Genomic DNA, 17,839 nt, shown 5'->3' with positions numbered 1-17,839 from the left:
CAAGCTGACCATTAGAATAGGTACACTTTTATACTATGGGGGATGTTGAATTGTCATAGGCTAGTGATTTTTTTCCCTTTGTTACTTGTCTTGTGGGCTGAGGAAAAGTACATGTGGACAGTTATTCTAACGTCTTCAAAGTGCACATCAGGATTTGGTAAGAAGGACCGCAAATCGTTGCATCCGCGACTTACATGTTCTGTTAATATGAATTACTATATTCTGCATGTGATTTCTGTCACTCTGAGCACCTTGGGTGGACGCCCTAATCATTTTATGCACCAAATGCATATGGGTCCGGTAAATTTCTCAGGTGTCCAGTAAATTAAAATGCTGCTTGTCAAATGTCCAGCGACACATTTTCCTAACGGAAAGCACTGATCCTGGCAGGGAAGAACTGTGTGAAATAAATAAAGAATCTGTCAATAATCTCTTTGCTCATCAGCTAAAAGACAATACAAAACAGATCAGCAACAGCATCTTTATGAGATCAAACAGTTGGTGGCTAATTACAGAACACGCTAAAGTGACTAACACAACTATGTATCTCTCTCTCTCTCTCTCTCTCTCTCTCTCTCTCTCTCTCAAACACCCAACACATAACAAACCCATTATAACCCAAACATGCAGCAGCTCTCTCTTTAAACGATGCCAGCGTCTCTCCTGACTCATGCACATACATTTAGAGTACTCTCTCATCATTGGAGTAACACAGAAGGTCTTGTCCACTGTAGCCTCTTTTAGAAATAGGGTACATTTTCAATTAAAACCAACCACTCTGAGCATCGGTCGTTAAACGTGACATTGCCTCCATCTCTTTTAAACCTCTCCATCGTTCAGGCCAGGCCAAATACTCCACTCCACTTTTACATTTTAATAAACCTCTTGGGTGAATCTTCATTTTTTTCTCTCTTTTATTTTGCTGTATCACCTCAATATGTTAAGTTATAGATAAGTCTATGTGAGAATGGAATACGTCCCAAATGGCACCCTATTCCCTATATAGTGCACTACTTTAGACCAAAGCCCTATGGGCCCTTATCAAAAGTAGTGCACTATATAGGGAAAATGCCATTTGGGCACACATACACAATGTCCTGCCGGTAATATGAACTCCCTCTGCTTAAGTTGTAGTGGTTACTGTGGCGTTAGCTCTTGATTGATGCTCTCTGGCGCATAATGATTGGATTTGGATTGGGGATGGAGACTAGGGTCAACGGGAAGACATGGAGCCGTTGATGAAACCCCAATAGGTTATTTACTGACCACTGGCCTCTGTCTACTCAGAACCATCTCCTTCCCTTATGATTTTTTATTACACATATTCTAATTTAAACAATGTCCATTGCTAATGTGGTAATTGAAAAATCGGTTGGTAGTGGTTTTAATATTGTTAAACGTTAAGAGGCTATTCTTCTTAGAAATATATATTATTTTGTGTTGCTTTTCATTAAAACATTCCACGCTAGGGCGGCTACTGACCATGATCTCTTGTTTCCCAGAGGAAGCAAGCATCTCTCTTTCTCTGTCCATTGCCCTTGCTGAAAACAACATGTGGACTGAATGCTATCAACATCAGTGAGACATAAAAACATAATGTCACACTAAGTCGCTATTTGGTCACGCTGATTTCCCTCAAGTGTCTTTTTATGTCGACTGCTCTAGTACGGCATGAGCAGAACATGACCGACTCTCTGTCTATGTGGACTGAACGAGTGTTGTATTGCTCTGCTAAAGTATGTCGTTCGTATGGGCTCGCTAGCTCGGTAGTGTCCTGTGCCAATATGAATGGCTGAACAGGACATAACTGGGCATATACAGTACAGTATTCTACAGTGTGTGGGCGATGGGTTAGTGTATTGTCTTGACTGTTTTCCATGCCTTGAGGGTGGCTGTAAGTGAACAGAAATCTACATCCAACTCTTCCAACCTTCCAGGATGTTAATCTGTTGGGCACCTCAGCTCCACATCTTGAAAGCTCATATCTATTTTTTAAAACACATTCAATGGGATTTTTCCATCTTCCAAAAGGCATGGCTTCCAGTACATTTAATGTAAATTGTGATGTTCAGACTAGACATTGCTGTGTTGAAGCTTTGGGCTATCTGATATTTCTGGAGAGATGGAGCTGTTACGCCAACTATTACTGAATGATCACTAAGTCGTCATTCACTTGAAAATATTTTTTGTTGTTGCATATAACAACTCTCTCCATGTGACACCCTGAGAGAGTGGGGTCACGACCAGGTCCTGCCATTATCAACTGTGATCCTGGAGCAATTTGGGTTAAGGTCATGCTCAACATGGCCTGGTCAACCTAGGGATTCAAACGAGCAACGTTGCTGTCATGACAAATGCTGTTGTTAATCCTCCCCACATACTGCTTCATCTGCAGCCCCAAATGTTACTCTGTTCCCTACATAGCACACTACTTTACACCAGAGCCCTATTAACCCTGATCAAAAGTAGTGTACTACATAGGGAATAGGGTGCCATTTAGGACGCAGTGGGGGTGTTCTGATCAAATCAAATCAAAGTTTATTTGTCTCGTGCGCTGAATACAACACCTTACATTGAAATGCTTACTTACAGGCTTTAACCAACAGTGCAAAAAAAGGTATTAGGTGAACAATAGATAAGTAAAAAAATAAAAACAACAGTAAAAAAGACTGACAAATAACAGTAGTGAGGCTATAACAGTAGCGAGGATATATACAGGCACCGGATAGTCAGGCTGATTGAGGTAATATGTACATGTAGGTATGGTTAAAGTGACTATGCATATATGATAAACAGAGAGTAGCAGTAGCGTAAAACTGGTTGGGCTTCTTTCAGTTCCTCCCCAGCGGCCTCATTTATAAAACTGTGAGGGGGATTCACGTCAAAAGGTGGCGTACGGACGAAACACAGAAAGTGCTTATGTACAAAACTATATTGTGATTTATAACGTGAGCGAGCGTCTTGTCCCAGCCTTTTAACGCACATAGTTTCCTATAAATAGTTAGTGAAACGCCACTAATTAATATTCATCCATACTGACTGCATGACGACAATGGCGGCAAATCCCGACAAAGGCAATTTTTTTTTTATTTCACCCAGCGTGAAATGGAAGTTCTTGTAGTGACGGTTGAAGCAAGACAATTTATATTGTTTGGTGGACACAGTGTGGGCATTACAAATGACAAGAAGGCGTTAGAGTGGCAGCATGTGGCGGACGCTGTGACTGCTGCTGGCTCACAAGGTCGGACCCTCTCGGAAATAAAAAATAAATGGTCCGACATAAAAGCGGAGGCCAAAAGGCGCAAAGCCTGACACAGACAAAGTGTTTGTACCGCGGACGGGGGAAAGGGGACATCGGAGATCAAGCCCCTTGCCGGTATTATAGGGGAATCCCTCCTGAGTGGATTAGTGACGGAGGGGGACACGGACATGCAAGACCCACCGGATGATCCAGGTATGTAATTAGTATTCTCTCGTGTGAAACGAGTAAACCAAATGCATTGAAGTTGAGTTTAAACATTTATTTACACAAACAATTGTGACTTAAAAAAAAAAAATTGTATTCGTTGCGTGTTCCAGCGGGGTCGGTGGTGCTGCAGCTGAGCAGGAGCTGAGCGTTCCACTGGGGAGGTGGTGCTGCAGCTGAGCAGGAGCTGAGTGTTCCACTGGGGAGGTGGTGCTGCAGCTGAGCAGGAGCTGAGTGTTCCACTGGGGAGGTGGTGCTGCAGCAGAGCAGGAGCTGAGTGTTCCACTGGGGAAGTGGTGCTGCAGCTGAGCAGGAGCTGAGTGTTCCACTGGGGAGGTGGTGCTGCAGCTGAGCAGGAGCTGAGTGTTCCACTGGGGAGGTGGTGCTGCAGCTGAGCAGGAGCTGAGTGCGGACCAGATGGCATCTCCACTGTACCTCCTGCGTCACAACCCTCCAGCGGCCGTGTCCTCACAGATGCAGTCCTGCAAACGCAAAGAGACACCAACGACGCTATTAACAAGGTTGCCAAGGAGTTGAAGTGGGACAGGCACAGCTTGGTTTCTGCGGGTGCTTCTCTGTAAAGCTGGGCCCACTATACAGCACAGATCCAAGAGAACAGTTCTTGGTAATCCAGTAAATCTTGCTGGTCTCTGAAAATTCAATCTCTCCCAATTCTTCCATTCGCCAAATCTTCCAACAGTGCCAAAGCAGACATTGTGCGTCACTATGCATTGTAATTGCATGCCTTTTTATACCCACCCATTTGATTGTCAAAGCTACCCAATTGCCTAACACTTTCAGGTGTGGTAATTACCCTGATTGTAACTGACAATGACAGGGCTGTAATCACATTGACAGTTCTGCACACCGAACATGTGGTAACAATATATGAAACTGTGCGCTCGTATCTGCCCCGACTGAGGCATGGAAAACGTCCTCAGTTTAAACGTCATTTGTCTTACTGTTTACCTTGTTATTAATGAGAATGCATTTCATAATAATTACAGATCCATTTAAATATGATTCCTGATTAAACGGTAAAACATCATCTGAGGGGTTCTTTTGTAAAAACATCTCCGTTTGTATTTCTAATCTGAAATCATGTTTTTTGTGTGTTTTTTTGTTTGTGCATTCCAGGGAACTCTTCATATATAATACGTGATATGTAATATTGACATTTATTCCACACAACGGTATTCATTTTCAAAGCTTTTCTCGAGTTTCATCCTTCTGCCATTCTCATTTCTCCAGTTTATGTGCGTTACGTATGGGTCAAAGTGTCCGTGGAGGACCGCACAAGTTTAAAAAAAAACATACATTCTCGGTTTGCTTAGAAAGTGGCGTATGTCTTCTTTTCTGCCTACGCAACGTTTATAAATGAGGCCCCAGGTCTCCTGTTTATGGTTGTCAAAGGAGCTCTCCTTTGCTCCAGCTTTGTCAGAGTTCATCCATCAGAGAACTAATTCTCAACATTTATTTTCCATCTTCGTCTTTGTGCACCTGCATTAAACAGGCTACATATAAATGAGCTATTCCAGAGTTTCAGCCACCAGGGGAAGGTTAAATCTGATATTCGGTGGCGGGCAACTATCCAAACTAATTAGTTTACCATCCAGTGTGGCACACTGCCCAGACTACAAAATAAAAGCTTTCTCTGTGGCAAGGCATTGTAAATACCACCACTACAACTGATAGCAACAGTAATTATATTACAGAATAATTCATCCCTCAAACATATGCCATGTATTTCCGTAATAAAAAAATCCCCCCACAAAAGGTGTTTATAGATGAACAAAACCCAGAAGGTCTATAAGGCTGTAAACTTTTGAAGACATTGGCCCTGTTGTGTCGGATGCCAAAGTCCTGGCTGAAGGTAATTTATGCAAGAAATGATCTGCTAAGGATTTAACAGATCAGACAAAAGAGAGCCCACGTTCGTGTGTATGTGGACTGTGGGTGTATCACAAAGGGCACACTATTCCCTATACAGTGCACTACCTTTGACCCAGGGCCCATAGGGTAGTGCACTACAGATACGATATCTTAATTTGACCCTGTTCTCACAGCAGGAGAATAATCCTGCAGCCAGAGGAAATGTGAATTATTATGTGGAATATATTTAATGGAAATGTTGACACATGTTGACACATAGGACACATGTTGACACATATCAAGTCAGAAGTTTTGAAGTGGAAATTCTATACTTGAATAGTGAATACAATTAGCATTTCCTACTGTGCAGGAACGTTCTCTCTGACAACAGAGTGATCAAATTAAGATATATCTGTATATGGAGAATAGAGGATGGGACATTACTGTGCACTCGTCAGCTGTGACTAGTAGGTAGAGTCACAGTTTACAAAGACAGGAATCACAACATCAACCTCACTTACAGAAATGCTAATGAGATTGATGTTTCAACTCGTACACATTGTTAATTTGACAATTATGCTACCGGCAACTATCTCCAGCAATGACCCACCAGTAGCAACACTTTTTTGATGCGCTGTATTTGGGCACCATCCATATTGGTATGTGTGTGTGTGTGTGTGTGTGTGTGCATGTGTGTGCATGTGTGTGCATGTCTGTGTGTGTGTGGTGTGTTGCTGCCAGCAGGAGTTCAGTGTTGTCAGGGTCTTCCACCTCTCTACATGCACGGGATGCGACGACGGGGGGGTGGGGGGGGTGGGGTGTATTAGATTAATGAGACAAGATGAGGGTTAGGAGGGTTGACAATACTTTATGACCTGGAAGTGAGAGAAGGAAGGTCAGTCCTAGATTACAAGTGGAAGCGGCCATTTTGAGACGTTGGTGTGCAGTTGTCCTTGAATCCATCTTCTGCCAACAGAGAAATTAGGTGCTGATTTCCTGGTGTTTTTACAGTATCTTATGTCCAACAATTGGGGAACCATGCCCTATATAGTGCAATTATCTTTTCACTCATTGGGATCTGGGCAAAAATGATCAAAAATGACTTACAAATAGTGCACTATATACAGGATAGGCTGCCTTTTGGCATGCACCCTGAAGTGGCGAGGTTGGAGTCAGAGTCGGACAGACAGACAGACGGATGGGCAGACGGACAGGCAGACAGACAGACAGACAGACAGACAGACGGGCAGATGGGCAGACGGGCGGGCAGACAGACAGATAGGTTCTGTCTGCAATATTAACATCATCCTGGGAGGAATGCGAAGGCTGTGCTCTATAAGTGGTGACATGGTGTTGCTGCTTTCTCTCCATTTCTCTCTCTCTTTCTCCATTTCTCTTTCTCCCTCTCTATCTCTCCCCTCTCTTAATTTCTCTCTCCCTCGCTCTCCATTTCTCTCTCTCCATCCTTTTGCTCATGGAATCATTAGGTGATGGGTAGACACAATGTTTGTTTCTCTCTCTCCATCATTTTGCTCATGGAATCATTAGGTGATGGGTAGACACAATGTTTGTTTCTCTCTGTCCATCATTTTGCTCATGGAATCATTAGGTGATGGGTAGACACAATGTTTGTTTCTCTCTCTCCATCATTTTGCTCATGGAATCATTAGGTGATGGGTAGACATAATGTTTGTTTCTCTCTCTCCATCATTTTGCTCATGGAATCATTAGGTGATGGGTAGACACAATGTTTGTTTCTCCCTCTCCATCATTTTGCTCATGGAATCATTAGGTGATGGGTAGACACAATGTTTGTTTCTCTTTCTCCTGTTGTTCCACGCTTCATTTTCTCCTCAGACTTCTGGGGCTTCTGACAGGCATGCAGGTAGACAGGCAGGGAGGGAGGCAGGCATGCAGGTAGACAGGCAGGGAGGGAGGCAGGCATGCAGGTAGACAGGCAGGGAGGGAGGCAGGCATGCAGGTAGACAGGCAGGGAGGGAAGCAGGCATGCAGGTAGACAGGCAGGGAGGGAGACAGGCATGCAGGTAGACAGGCAGGGAGGGAGGCAGGCAGAAGGACAGAGAGACAGACAGACAAACACACAGGGAGGCAGTGATGCAGGCTGGAAGGGAGTTGGACAGACAGACAGACAGACAGACAGTTGGACAGGCAGACAGGCAGAGAGATAGGGAGGGAGGGAGGCAGGCAGGGAGACAGACAATTATACAGACAGGGTGGCAGACAGACAGGCAGGCAGGCAGGCAGGCAGGCAGGCAGGCAGGCAGGCAGGCACACAGGCAGGCAGGGTGGCAGACAGACAGGCAGGGTGGCAGGCAGACAGGCAGGGTGGCAGACAGACAGACAGGCTGGCAGGGTGGCAGGCAGACAGACAGGCAGGGTGGCAGGGTGGCAGGCAGACAGACAGACAGACAGACAGACAGACAGACAGACAGACAGGGTGGCAGGCAGACAGGGTGGCAGGCAGACAGACAGACAGACAGGGTGGCAGGGTGGCAGACAGACAGACAGACAGGGTGGCAGGCAGACAGACAGACAGGGTGGCAGGGTGGCAGGCAGACAGACAGACAGGGTGGCAGGGTGGCAGGGTGGCAGGCAGACAGACAGACAGGGTGGCAGGGTGACAGGCAGACAGACAGACAGACAGACAGACAGGGTGGCAGGGTGGCAGGCAGACACATTCAGAAGCCACCCATCCACTTGTTACCTCGGTTACGGCAGTCTGTCTTTCTCGGCAGCACTCCTCCCTGTGTTTTCACAGCAGGGAGGGAGGGAGATCCAATTGGGAAAGATACAACAACAATGATGCTTTATGCAATAAAGAGAGGAGCTGCTGTATAGTCCATCTGCTTTGAAATGGGATACACTGCTACAGTACTGTATAGTCCATCTGCTTTGAAATGGGATACACTGCTACAGTATTGTATAGTCCATCTGCTTTGAAATGGGATACACTGCTACAGTACTGTATAGTCCATCTGCTTTGATATCAGTTCATGTCACCCTCCCCCCACCTCCCTAGACAGGAGTTATGTATGAAATGTCTCCATGCTCAGACCCAAATGAAATCTTCCACTTTTGCACAATACAAGCCTGTGCATTCTGAAGGAGGTAATAGAGTAGTACCTGTGTGATTATGGATGATTGCTACCTATCTGCTAGGTCTCAGTGGGGAGTCGTGGTAGATCTGTGATCTGACACTCATGACTCTAATGGCATAGTATGTTCATAGGTGGTACCCAAGGTAGCATTAAGCTGTAACAGTTAATTATCCTCTGGTGTTCTACACCTGAGGTGGGAGGTATCACAGGCTCTGAGTCTCCAATATCCCTGATGGATTTAACATTAAATAGGTCTTCAAGTCCGGAATTGAATCAACTATACATGCACATGACTGTATTAGGATGAATGTGTAGCAGACTGTACATACAGAATACAGCACTGAGGATACAAATCATGGATTATTATATTTTCTGAGAAAGGAGTGTATGATAACAGTGAGCCCAGATATGGAAGTGTAGTTGCCAGGTCTGGCTGCAGTGTTGAGTTGCCAGGTCTGGCTGCAGTGTTGAGTTGCCAGGTCTGGCCTGTCCATGGATACTGATAGTTTCAGCAGACAGATGCAAGAGGCTCTCTGGAAGAGGCTCAGGCCAGACACTTACCACACAGAGCTCCTGCTGGCTGCAGCGCTCGCACACACACACACACACACGCGCGTACACACACACACACACACACACACACACACATGCACACGCACACACACTCCAGTTGAGGTTAAGAGGATGAAAGAACCAATTGGAGGGTCGTGTGTGTGTGTGTGTTGCTACCAGCAGGAGTTCAGTGTTGTCAGGGTCTTCCACCTCTCCACCTCTCTACATGCACTGGATGCAACAGGGGGCAGGGGGGCTTAGGCATTCGATTAATGAGACAAGATGAGGGTAAGGAGGGAAGACAATACTTTATGACCTGGAAGTGAGAGAAGGAAGGTCAATCCTAGATTACAAGAGGAAGCGGCCATTTTGAGACATTGGTGTGCAGTTCTGCCAACAGAGAAATATGGTGCTTCTTGTAATATCACATTCTCCATAATCCGGGTGTAGATGACAGATCATTGCTTGGTGGTCCAGATGTCACACTCAAACCCCCAAGCTGGATTAGAGTCGAGACGAGTCGTCAAGATGGAGAATAACGTCTGAAAACAGAGGCATGGTGTCAGAGCAACTGGATGCTCCACACATGATTAGGGAAAGCTGCAGAGAGCTGACTGAGGCCACTAGTATTTGGCTGGCTCCGGTACCGCGTCTCTCTGTGTCTTCCAGTGTCTGATGATGTAACCGAGACAAAGCTCATTAGTTAGAGGGCTCACATGTGCTCATAGTCCCCCCCCCCCCCCCCACCCCTGCTGCGGCCAGGCTATCCTCAAAGCCTTTCGTCTCTCTCTGCTTTTAAATGTCAAACACCTCTGCCTCCTCCCCTCATCTTGACATGACTGTCCGTGTGGTAATGTGGGGACTTTCATTGCTTTTGTAACCAACAGGGTTCAAACCCTGGAAGCGCAGCAGAAGAGGGCATTAGCTTGCTAAGCCTAAGCTTAGGCATTGACTGCTACAGCACCATAAAACAGGCAGCTCTATAACTGAAAAGGATGTGACTGTGTCTGGAACTGTTTGGAGGCAGGTTGGTTTTAAACTCCCTGCCTAGGAAGTTTGTGTGTAAGGGCACAGTACTGAAATCAGAGACATTATACAGCGCTGTGGAGGGATCTGTAAGGCGTGTCATGCTTTGGGGCATGTTTGATGATTCTCTCTCTGTGCTCTGCTTCTTCTTCCTGGGTATAAATTGCTCTTATTTTCCCCTCTGATAGACCAGTAACTGTTAGGAATCAAACTCCTCTTTCCCCCTCTGATAGACCAGTAACTGTTAGGAATCAAACTCCTCTTTTCCCCTCTGATAGACCAGTAACTGTTAGGAATCAAACTCCTCTTTCCCCTCTGATAGACCAGTAACTGTCACAGATCAAACTCCTCTTTTACCCTCTGAGAGACCAGTAACTGTCACAGATCAAACTCATCTTTCCCCTCTGATAGACCAGTAACTGTCACAGATCAAACTCCTCTTTTCCCCTCTGAGAGACCAGTAACTGTCACAGATCAAACTCATCTTTCCCCTCTGATAGACCAGCAACTGTCACAAATCAAACTCCTCTTTTCCCCTCTGAGAGACCAGTAACTGTCACAGATCAAACTCATCTTTCCCCTCTGATAGAGTAACTGTCACAGATCAAACTCCTCTTTTCCCCTCTGAGAGACCAGTAACTGTCACAGATCAAACTCAGATAGACCAGTAACTGTCACAGATCATCTTTCCCCTCTGATAGACCAGTAACTGTCACAGATCAAACTCATCTTTCCCCTCTGATAGACCAGTAACTGTCACAGATCAAACTCCTCTTTACCCCTCTGATAGACCAGTAACTGTCACAAATCAAACTCCTCTTTCCCCTCTGGGAGACCAGTAACTGTCACAGATCAAACTCCTCTTTTCCCCTCTGATAGACCAGTAACTGTCACAGATCAAACTCATCTTTCCCCTCTGATAGACCAGTAACTGTCACAGATCAAACTCATCTTTCCCCTCTGGGAGACCAGTAACTGTCACAGATCAAACTCCTCTTTCCCCTCTGGGAGACCAGTAACTGTCACAGATCAAACTCATCTTTCCCTCTGATAGACCAGTAACTGTCACAGATCAAACTCCTCTTTCCCCTCTGGGAGACCAGTAACTGTCACAGATCAAACTCCTCTTTCCCCTCTGATAGACCGGTAACTGTCACAGATCAAACTCATCTTTCCCTCTGAGAGACCAGTAACTGTCACAGATCAAACTCCTCTTTCCCCTCTGATAGACCAGTAACTGTCACAGATCAAACTCCTCTTTCCCCTCTGGGAGACCAGTAACTGTCACAGATCAAACTCCTCAAGAGTAAGTTGAAAGCCTGACTGAGTTACTAAAATAAAATATATGTATTTGTTTTTCTCCTGGGGGACCCCCTGTATCCCACCTGCGGGGTACCACTAGTGCTCCTATCTGGTCTGTTGACAGTGGGGAGAGATGGGCCTCCTAGTCTACCACTGGTGCTCCTATCTGGTTGGTAGACGAAGATGTGGACTCTAGTCACGGGATTTGGACTGGAGTATGACTCAAGTCGCAAATTTTGCAACTTAAAACTTGACTTGGCAACAATAAAAAAAATACTTGCCACTCGATTTTGACTTCTATGACTCAGAACTTAACTTGGACTTGAACTGCATGACTCGGGAGACTTGATTTGTCGTCTCTTTCCTTTATATGGGAGTGCTGCTGGTTCTGTGCTTCTGTTCTGTGTCTTGACCAATCAGATTCACAGAAATCACAGGTTGAGCAGGCCGGGCACAAAGCACATCACCTAGCAAAGCGTGAGGCTCCACTGTCCTCCGGTATTTATTTATTTAGCGAACATGATAACACATATCCCCCCCCCCCCCCCCCCCCGACAGACCCTAGCAAGAGTTCTTCACAGAAATGTTGCAGCAGCCTACACCTAAACTGTTTTGGAAAAAAACTAGAGGATTTCTCAGTCTGATCAACTAGGCTACTGATAACAACCACAGCCTGCAGCTGCATAGGCTACAGCCAATGTGCCCTGACCTCTCCTGCCCTCTGGCCAGGGCAAGCAAAGTGGTCATGTTATGTAGCCTATTTATAGTCTGTTTATTTGTGTTAAGAGAAATGTGAATGTGATCACATTTTGTTTAAGCTATATTCAAACGTTGGATTGCTGGCTCTTGACCTTTTCAATCCAAAATGATTAACTGAAATTAATCAAACAACACAATACTTATTACATAAATTACTTTCTAATGTCATGTTTATAGGCCAGCCCTGTGAGTTCTATTGTTCAATCACAGTGGTTGTGTCTGTGTAAAGGCAAGTCTAGTTTGAAAGGGCCAGGAGCTTTTCTAGAATTTCTTTAAAACCATGTGACCTGTTTAAAACATACTGAATTTGCAGATAGCCTACTGGTTAGAGCGTTGGGGCAGTAACCGAAAGGTTCCTGGATTGAATCCCCAAGCTGACAAGGTAAAAATCTGTCGTTCTGCCCCTGAGCAAGGCAGTGTTTCCCGGGCTTCGAAGACGTGGATGTTGATTATGGCAGCCCCCCGCACCACTCTGATTCTAAAGGGTTGGGTTAAGTGCGGAAGACACATTTCAGTTGAAGGCATTCAGTTGTACACCTGACTAGGTTTCCCCCTTTCCTTACCTAGGCCGCAGGCAGCCTATTGGTTAAGAGCATTGGGCCATTAACTGAAAGGTCAATGTCTCAAATCCCTGAGCTGACTAGGTGAACATTATGATGATGTGCCCTTGAGCAAGGCACTTAACCCCAATTTCTCTGGATTAGAGTGTCTGCTAAATGACTAAATTAAAAATGTGGTCCCACTCCCATCATTGCTCATTTAAATATTTTTTAACAACTACAAATGTATCACTGCCAGACCCTATAGGTTTCTGATTTATACCTGGTTAGGTTACCAGATTAGGAAACCCAAGCAACACTGAAGCATGCACGAGAGCACCAGCTGTTCTGGGTGACTGTGTGATAACGCTCTCGGTAGCCGATGTGAGCAAGACCTTTAAACAGGTCAACATTCACAAAGCCGCTGGGCCAGACGGATTACCAGAACATGTACTCAAGGCATGCGCAGACCAACTGGCAAGTTTCTTCACTGACATTTTCAAACTCTCCCTGACATAAGTCTGTAATACCTACATGCTGATTCTCAACACTGGGACCCCTCAGGGGTGTGTACTTAGTCCCCTCCTGTACTCCCTGTTCACCCATGACTGCAAGGCCAAACACGACTCCAAGACCATCATTAAGTTTGCTGATGACACAACAGTGGTAGGCCTGATCGCCGACAACGACGAGACAGCCTATAGGGAGGAAGTCAGAGACCTGGTAGTGTGGTGCCAGGACAACAACCTCTCCTTCAATGTGAGCAAGACAAAGGAGCTGATAGTGGAGCTAGTCGAGAGTTTCAAGTTCCTTGGTGTCCACATCACCAACAAACTATCATGGTCCAAACACACCAAGACAGTTGTGAAGAGGGTACAATAAAACATTTTCCCCCTCAGGAGACTTGATTTGGCATGAGTCCCCAGATCCTCAAAGTTATACAGCTGCACCATCGAGAGCATCCTGACCGCCTTGTATGAGCATCCATCACCGTCTTGTATGGCAACTGCTCGGCATCTGACCATAAGGCACTACAGAGGGTAGTGCGTACGGCCCAGTATAGTGTGTACGGCCAAGCTTCCTGCCATCGAGGACCATATACAGTGCCTTGCGAAAGTATTTGGCCCCCTTGAACTTTGCGACCTTTTGCCACATTTCAGGCTTCAAACATAAAGATATAAAACTGTATTTTTTTGTGAAGAATCAACAACAAGTGGGACACAATCATGAAGTGGAACGACATTTATTGGATATTTCAAATTTTTTTAACAAATCAAAAACTGAAAAATTGGGCGTGCAAAATTATTCAGCCCCTTTACTTTCAGTGCAGCAAACTCTCTCCAGAAGTTCAGTGAGGATCTCTGAATGATCCAATGTTGACCTAAATGACTAATGTTGATAAATACAATCCACCTGTGTGTAATCAAGTCTCCATATAAATGCACCTGCACTGTGATAGTCTCAGAGGTCCGTTAAAAGTGCAGAGAGCATCATGAAGAACAAGGAACACACCAGGCAGGTCCGAGATACTGTTGTGAAGAAGTTTAAAGCCGGATTTGGATACAAAAAGATTTCCCAAGCTTTAAACATCCCAAGGAGCACTGTGCATAATATTGAAATGGAAGGAGTATCAGACCACTGCAAATCTACCAAGACCTGGCCGTCCCTCTAATGTTCAAGGGGGCCGAATACTTTCGCAAGGCACTGTAATAGGCGGTGTCAGAGGACAGCCCATAAAATTGTCAGAGACTCCAGTCACCCAAGTCTCAGGCTGTATTCTCTGCTACCTCACGGCAAGTGGTACCGGAGCGCCAAGGCTAGGACCAAAAGGCTCCTTAACAGGTTCTACCCCCAAGCCGTAAGACTGCTGAACGATTAATCAAATGGACCAGACCATAGTGCTCCTATCTGGTCTGTAGACAGTGGGGAGAAATGGGCCTGCTAGCCTACCACTAGTGCTCCTATCTGGTCTGTAGACAGTGGGGAGAGATGGGCCTGCTAGTCTATCACTAGTGCTCCTATCTGTAGACAGTGGGGAGAGATGGGCCCGCTAGCCTACCACTAGTGCTCATATCTGGTCTGTAGACAGTGGGGAGAGATGGGCCTCCTAGTCTACCACTAGCGCTCCTATCTGGTCTGTAGACAGTGGGGAGATATGGGCCTCCTAGTCTACCACTAGTGCTCCTATCTGGTCTGTAGACAGTGGGGAGAGGTGGGCCTGCTAGCCTACCACTAGTGCTACTATCTGGTCTGTAGACAGTGGGGAGAGATGGGCCTGCTAGTCTACCACTAGTGCTCCTATCTGGTCTCTAGCCAGTGGGGAGAGATGGGCCTGCTAGTCTACCACTAGTGCTCCTATCTGTAGACAGTGGGGAGAGATGGGTCTCCTAGTCTACCACTAGTGCTCCTATCTGGTCTGTAGACAGTGGGGTGAGATGGGCCTGCTAGCCTACCACTAGTGCTCTTATCTGGTCTCTAGCCAGTGGGGAGAGATGGGCCTGCTAGTCTACCACTAGTGCTCCTATCTGTAGACAGTGGGGAGAGATGGGTCTCCTAGTCTACCACTAGTGCTCCTATTTGGTCTGTAGACAGTGGGGAGAGATGGGCCTGCTAACCTACCACTAGTGCTCCTATCTGGTCTGTAGACAGTGGGGAGAGATGGGCCTGCTAGTCTACCACTAGTGCTCCTATCTGTAGACAGTGGGGAGAGATGGGCCTGCTAGCCTACCACTAGTGCTCCTATCTGGTCTGTAGACAGTGGGGAGAAATGGGCCTGCTAGCCTACCACTAGTGCTCCTATCTGGTCTGTAGACAGTGGGGAGAGATGGGCCTGCTAGTCTACCACTAGTGCTCCTGTCTATAGACAGTGGGGAGAGATGGGCCTGCTAGCCTACCACTAGTGCTCCTATCTGGTCTGTAGACAGTGGGGAGAGATGGGCCTGCTAGCCTACCACTAGTGCTCCTATCTGGTCTGTAGACAGTGGGGAGAGATGGGCCTGCTAGTCTACCACTAGTGCTCCTATCTGTAGACAGTGGGGAGAGATGGGCCTGCTAGCCTACCACTAGTGCTCATATCTGGTCTGTAGACAGTGGGGAGAGATGGGCCTCCTAGTCTACCACTAGCGCTCCTATCTGGTCTGTAGACAGTGGGGAGAGATGGGCCTCCTAGTCTACCACTAGTGCTCCTATCTGGTCTGTAGACAGTGGGGAGAGATGGGCCTCCTAGTCTACCACTAGTGCTCCTATCTTTTCTGTAGACAGTGGGGAGAAGTGGGCCTGCTAGCCTACCACTAGTGCTCCTATCTGGTATGTAGACAGTGGGGAGAGATGGGCCTCCTAGTCTACCACTAGTGCTCCTATCTGTAGACAGTGGGGAGAGATGGGCCTGCTAGCCTACCACTAGTGCTCCTATCTGGTCTGTAGACAGTGGGGAGAAATGGGCCTGCTAGCCTACCACTAGTGCTCCTATCTGGTCTGTAGACAGTGGGGAGAGATGGGCCTGCTAGTCTACCACTAGTGCTCCTGTCTATAGACAGTGGGGAGAGATGGGCCTGCTAGCCTACCACTAGTGCTCCTATCTGGTCTGTAGACAGTGGGGAGAGATGGGCCTGCTAGCCTACCACTAGTGCTCCTATCTGGTCTGTAGACAGTGGGGAGAGATGGGCCTGCTAGTCTACCACTAGTGCTCCTATCTGTAGACAGTGGGGAGAGATGGGCCTGCTAGCCTACCACTAGTGCTCATATCTGGTCTGTAGACAGTGGGGAGAGATGGGCCTCCTAGTCTACCACTAGCGCTCCTATCTGGTCTGTAGACAGTGGGGAGAGATGGGCCTCCTAGTCTACCACTAGTGCTCCTATCTGGTCTGTAGACAGTGGGGAGAGATGGGCCTCCTAGTCTACCACTAGTGCTCCTATCTTTTCTGTAGACAGTGGGGAGAAGTGGGCCTGCTAGCCTACCACTAGTGCTCCTATCTGGTATGTAGACAGTGGGGAGAGATGGGCCTCCTAGTCTACCACTAGTGCTCCTATCTGGTCTGTAGACAGTGGGGAGAGGTGGGCCTGCTAGCCTACCACTAGTGCTCCTATCTGGTCTGTAGACAGTGGGGAGAGATGGGCCTCCTAGTCTACCACTTGGGCTCCTATCTGGTCTGTAGACAGTGGGAGAGATGGGCCTCCCAGTCTACCACTAGTGCTCCTATCTGGTCTGTAGACAGTGGGGAGAGGTGGGCCTGTTAGCCTAGAAGTATCCATAATACACTGGGCAAGATAACCATTTTATCTCAGTAAAGATTGAACAAAGATGGTAGTGTCCTGTTTCCTTAGTAATACAGCTTCGTTGTAGGAACACCTCAGCTGTATTACAATGTTATGGGATGGATATGAGACAATTGTACCTGTGGCGATAAAAGTATAACAGTGATGTGTCAGTGGTTCTCCTTGATCTCTAAACTGGGTGATGGAACAACTTAGATCAACACTGTAAAACCCTTATTAAACTATAGATGATGTAACTCCGCAGCACTCAGACCGTAATGATTTTTCAGTCCAGAATACATTTTTTAATTGTGCCTTTTTCTCCCCAATGGAATTGTAATCAATATGTTCATAACCTAGACACACAGAGATCTTAACCAGACCTTGAACATGGTCCAAATGCTAAGAATACAACACTATTGTATACAGATTGAAAAGGAGTCCTTCTCCTGAATCCTCCTCCACCTCTCTGCCCCTCCTCCTCCACCTCCCTGCTCCTCCTCCCTCTCCTCCTCCACCTTGCTCCTCCTCCTCCTACTCCACCTGCTCCTCCTCCTCCACCACCTCCCTGCTGCTCCTCCCTCTCCTCCTCCTCCACCTCCTCCCTCCTCTTCCTCTACCTCCCTGCTCCTCCTTTCTCCCTCTCCTCATCCTCCTCCATCTCTTCCTCCCTCCTGCATCTCCACCTCCCTGCTCCCCCTCCTCTTCCCCTACCTCCTCCCCCACCGCCTCCTCATCTTTCTTCAGAGGACAGGGCAGACAGGGGACAGCTGAAGGTCTTGTGGGGTGACAGGACAAGGAAGATGTTGGGAAGATAACAGAACAGACGAGGGGAGCGGGGGAAGGAAAGGGTAACAAAACAGAGGTGTGGAGGGTCAAGAGGGGGACAGACACGTCGAAGAGAAAGAAATCTGGTGTTAAAGTGAGGGTTGCTGCCTCCTAGGCTGAAG

At 46.8% G+C, this 17,839-nt stretch overlaps 1 protein-coding gene across 1 annotated transcript in view; it reads left to right on the top strand.

Moving 5' to 3' along the window:
• LOC139373820 (CUB and sushi domain-containing protein 3-like) overlaps window positions 1-17,839 on the top strand; it is a 740,037-nt gene that overhangs the window by 52,189 nt on the left and 670,009 nt on the right. The window lies entirely within an intron of this gene.

Source organism: Oncorhynchus clarkii, chromosome 18, assembly GCF_045791955.1.
Source record: "Oncorhynchus clarkii lewisi isolate Uvic-CL-2024 chromosome 18, UVic_Ocla_1.0, whole genome shotgun sequence".
Lineage (NCBI taxonomy): Eukaryota > Metazoa > Chordata > Actinopteri > Salmoniformes > Salmonidae > Oncorhynchus > Oncorhynchus clarkii.
The sequence above is the reverse complement of the archived record's forward strand: the minus strand, read 5'-3'. Positions and strand labels throughout refer to the sequence as shown.